Here is a 5653-nt window from a genome sequence, read left to right on the forward strand (position 1 = left end):
GATTGATATTAACTACTCTAAAGATTTCTAAGAAGAACATGCTCTTCTAATTAGACTAATGGGGTATTTATAGTGGGGATTAGGTGTATGAATTAGGGTTAACTAAGGGCTTAAATGACGATTAAGTCCCTTGTTGAGGAAACGCCGGTCTCTTTTGGAAGACTCCGGTCTCTAGAAAAAGATGTGCATCCTTCCTTGAAGCTTGAAGAAGACGAAATGGGTCTGTTTGGGAATCCGGGCGTCTTTAGCACGGGACGGGCGGATTCTGCAGCTTCTGCCCGGGCGTCCAGGTGGTGAAGACGGGCGTCTTCTGGAGCTTTTGCCCGGGCGTCTTGGGGGTGAAGACGCACGGATTGTGGGGTGAAGACGGGAGTCTTTTAGACAATCCGCACGGATTGTCAGGCAGTCTTGTTCCTTCTTCTTTTCTTCCTTTTTCTTCATAAAATCCTTGAGGATTTCCTCAGGGATGCAAGGATCTTTTCTCATCATTGCCCATCTACTACAGCATGTACAAAGGCGTTCTAATCTTGTCTCTCCTTGATGCTTGGTCATTGAATTCAATCAATTTAGCCTCATTTTGCCATGAAAATGCAAGGTTTGCACTCCTATCCTACCAAGGACACAAAACCTCAAAGAATATGCAAAACAAAGAATTAAAGACAATAAATGACCCAAATATGCACTAAAAAGCATGGGAACAAGGCTAATTCGGGGACTAAATATGCTCTAATTATGGTCACATCAAATATCCCCAAACCGAACCTTTGCTCATCCCGAGTAAAGAGGTGACAAAGACTAGGACCATTATTTAAACTAACCTAATAACATAGCCGATATGAGATAATTAGCGGGTCTCACTCCGCCCCTTCAACTCACAACAAGACAACCATGAGGTAGGATGCCTTCTTGCAAGACAAGGTGGGTCTTGCCAAAATGGCGACACATCCAAACATTAAGCACACAAAATCAAGTAATGGATGCATCTACAAAATAATTGCCACTTTCCTCATCTAAGTGGCGGAAATTATCTACAAGGGAAGCAATTCAAGGGTACACACTCCTTCATAGATGCAATTTCTTCAAACTATTAAGCCTAGAAGGATACTAATAAATCACCTCCAAGTTGTGTCAAGCTAGGGTACCTTTGTACTCAATCGTTAAATGCTTTTGTCAAGAGTAGACTCCCTATGGTGTTAAAAACACTGGAGGATCGCGGAATTCCCCCTGTTGCCTAGACAAGAAGAAGGGTCGTCCCCTCTCTACCATGCACACAAATGGATACGATGGATAAAGGGATCGATAGATATTTGAGTTTCACTTTGGGAGTTTGCTTTTGTTTTTGTTTTTCCCCCCAATTTCTTATGGAATTTGACATTTGAGAACATTTCCTTGCCATTTCTTTTTGATCTTTGGCATTTCAACACTTGACAACGTTCAACTTTTCTTTGCATTTCTTTTGAACATTTTCAAAGTCACCCCATATGTAGTGAGGGTGGATTATATTTGAAGCTTTAGGAGTTCTATTTTTGCTCCTCTTTTAATTTGATGCATTTTGCAAACTTTCTTTCACTTTTCATTTCATTGAACTCAAATTAATTTCTTTTTGTGCCCATTCCCTTTGATGACAAAAATGTGGTAGAACACTGATGATGGATGGATGCATGGTTTCAAGGGTCACCTTGGAATAAACGGTAGCCAAGGAGTTATCACACCACAAGGTACTCTTGACTAGGCCTTAATCCATGGGTCAAAGGATACTAGCATGACACATCCTAGGGTGTTTTACAAGTATTCTAACAAGCAAAGTCTTAAGAAGAAAAAGCATCTACTAGGGCCGCCTATATACACTTATCAAGCTTCCCAAGTAGACGGTTTCGGAAAATCTTTCTAACATGCAAACTACATGACATGATGCAACTACCATATAAACATCCTAATGCAAATGATTCTACCAACTTAATATGACAAATAAACTAAATGCAAGTCCTAAGTTCACATTGTTATACCGCATCAATCAAAATAAAGCCACATAGTCATTAACATAAAGAGGAAAAAGGAGATTGGAAAGATCATATCGTGCGGTCTTCAATATCCTCATGTCTCGGATGTGGCGTAGTCGATCAATGTGAACAAGGATAAAACAAACACAATATATACAACAATGTATACATGACTACACTACAAAGGAAATGAACTTGTTTTTGGTTTTTCAAATTTTTTAAATTTTTATGGTTTTTCAAATTTTTTTGGTTTTTTTTTTAGGTTTTTGAATAAAAGTTAAGTTAGAATTTCCCATCCCCACACTAATATGGGCATTGTCCTCAATGGCCAAAATGATGGGAAATCATGAAAGCATGATGCATGAATTCTACACTAAATGCAAGCTACACTAATCTATACTACATGATGCATGTGTTTTTTGTTTATGACGGAGAGCGTAATTTAGATTACCTCCCGTTGCGTATACATGTACTTCCCCAAACCGAGTTAGACATTATTTCTAATGTCCTAAAGTTGGGGTAGTTCATGCACACAAGATGCAATGCATGAAACTAAATTTGTCATTTTGGATTTTCGAAAGTGGGAACAATGAAATAAGAACACCTCAATGGGGCCGAGGTGTTCGTCCTCTATTTTACTAGGACTCTCTAACCATGATCAAGATAAAGTAAATAAAACAAAGAAAGAAGTAGACAAACCTCAAGAGGGTAGGAGCCTCCAAAGCTTGCTAGTGTTCCACCATATCATCATTATCATCATCTTTCTCAATAGAAGTGGACTCATCACCACTTCCCTCTTCACTTTCTTGCTCACTTTCTTCATCATCCTCTTCTTCTTCTTCATTAGCTTCTTCCTCAATGCTATCATCAACGACCTCACCACCAACAACCTCATCGTCACCCGGAGTCTCACCCCTAGATGCACTCGGAAAGAAGACTTCCCTATCCGCCCAACTAGGCAAAGGACATGAAGGATCAAGTAGTCCTTGCCTAGCTAAATGAAGGAGGGGTGGATATTGGGCTAAGTAAGCATCTTCCCGATCCTTAAAAGCTTGCTTGTGCATCTCTTGCATAAGTAGAGTCATGTAGTCATTGCTTGCTTTAACACCTTCGGGTTTGAACTCTTGATACTTGAATGGATAGGGTGGTGTGACAATGGAAGAGGAGGGAATTTCAATTTCACCCCTTTGTTGACGGATGATGTATTCGGCTTCTTTTGAGAGGGGAAGGAGGTAGTTGGTCCGATGGACACTCAACCGACATATCTTGGAAGGCAAAGTAAAAGATCTAGCCTCATTGGTGAGCCACCCATACTTGGTGTCAAGAGGGTTATGAGTGACACACTTGTACTTGTTAATCATGGCATCCATGTCAATGAGATGACCCCCTTTTTTCGCCACATACTTGCTATCCTTGTTGAAATTCGGATCAAAGTACGTAGCCAAAAGAGTGACTAGACCTCCATTTATAATAACGGTGGTGCCTTGCTTTCCACAATCAACATTTAGCCATCTTTCCACCAAAAGCCTTAGAGAATTGTAAGGCTTGGTGAATTCCCTTCCAATATTTAAGGCCGACTCAAGAATAACACAATCGAGCTTGGTAAAGTGGTTAGTGTCTTTTCTTGCAATGATGGTATTCCCGATGACCTTGTGCCACACTCTAATGCCCGGATGGTGGACTAATAGAGCGCGACTAGCATGATAGTTCTCAAATTTCCTTCCGGAAATCGCCTCCCAAAGAGGAGCGGGGTCATACTTTCCGGGATTCTTGAAATAACTAGGTGAATCACTAAGACCCAATGCTTTACCCAATTCATCAAAGGTGATGCGCCTACTCACATTAGCAAGGTGGAACTCGATGTTTTATCTAGTCTCTACCTTAGTAACTTTCAAAGAACTCAAGAATTCTAAGGTAAGGGAGGGGTATGTCAATTCTCTTGTAGCAAACAATTTTCCCAACCCCATGGCTTCAAAGAAGGCTTTAGTTTGTTCAAGGACACCCAATTTGTTCAAGGCATCTTCACATATGAATTTGGTGGATAGAAAGGATTTTCTAGCATACTTGGCAAATGTATCTCTATGGGAGTTAGAAATGAAAATTACCTCCGGATAGTTCGATAGTTGAGCAATTTCCGGAGTTGTTGATGTTGTTGCTTCCAAGGGAGGTTGTTGTTGTTGCACTTCCAAGTTTGAACTACCCACCACCATAGCCAATGAGGCTTTCTTTGCTTGAAGACTCTTTTGCCTTGTTGAGAGTGCCTTTGCCTTAGGTGCCTTTTTTGCTCCTTTTGTCCTTGCCATTGATGATTTAACCAAGAAAAGAGTGAAAATATTCAATTTCCAAGTATACCCAAATTGATTTTAAGATGAAAGGCTCAAAGGTTGAAGATTTTGGTGCTTGGTTTGATTTTTGTTGGAAGAGGAGTGATTAATTGTTGTTAAAAGGAAGTTTTGATTTGATTTTGTTGAATGTGGTTGAGGAAATCTTGTTTTGGTGATGGAGAGGATGAGGGTTTTGAGTTTTGGGGTTTATGGGTAGTATTTTGAATGAAGAAATGAAGAAATGAATGTGGGATGGGGTATTTAGAATACCCGAAAAATTTGAAATAGTAGGGGAAGACGGGCGTCTTTCCTTCGGGACGCTCGGATTATGCCTCTTTTTGGTTTTGAATTCTCGCCTAAAGACGGGCGTCTTTCAGTAAAGATGCTCGGATTTATCAATTGCGGGACGGGCGTCTTCTGCTGAAGATGGGCGGATTCTCAGACAGTGAGATTTCTTGTTTTTTCCAGCCAAAAAGACGGGCGTCTTTTCTTCCAGGACGGGCGGATTTCTGAGGACGAGCGTCTTTTCCTCTAGGACGCTCGGATTCTTCAATAGTCCCAAAATTTCAAATTCTCAGCTCAGATGGATGGGCGGATTCTGACAAAGATGCCCGGATTGCCTGAAGACGGGCGGATTCCCATGAAGACGCTCGGATTCTGCCCCTTTTACCCGAATTCAGTTCCATCCGTGCACTTGCATATCCCTTGTCATTTTCCATTCTTCAAATCCCGTGTTCTTCATTGCAGGGGCACTACTAAGGCATGAATAGCCTAGGCAATTGCTATCCCCACACTAAGCTAAAGCACTACACATCAATTAAATCATTAGTCCCTCCCTCACTTCTCTCAAAAATGATAATTATCTTGATCAAAGCATAAAAATCCAAAAATGACAAAAATGCAATGTAAGAATTAAAATGCAAGTTTAGGGGTTAGAAGTATTTACAAATGGTGGTTTAGGGAGGACTCCACCAAACTCTCATCCTTAGTGAGATGTCATGGGGGCATGTCCAAGGTGTTGTTGATGTTGCTCAACACCTTGAAGAAGTAATCAAAAGCTTGTTCATTATCATGATAAAGGTCTTCGATAGACCTTTGCCCTTGTTGTCGGTCTTGATCGATAGCATTACCAATATAGGGATTGAAAATCCCTTCAAACTCATCGTCCCAAAGACCACAAACTCCATCTACTTAATCACTAAAGATCTCTTGAGTTGATGGAGACAACTCTCCCACTTTCTTGTCTTGGACAATGAGGCCATCCTCTTCATTGCTTGACTTTGGTGAGCTTTTCAAGCTCTCTTTGTTACAATTCACTTGCTCTTTGAA

This window comes from Silene latifolia, chromosome Y (assembly GCF_048544455.1).
Source record: "Silene latifolia isolate original U9 population chromosome Y, ASM4854445v1, whole genome shotgun sequence".
Taxonomy (NCBI): Eukaryota; Viridiplantae; Streptophyta; class Magnoliopsida; order Caryophyllales; family Caryophyllaceae; genus Silene; species Silene latifolia.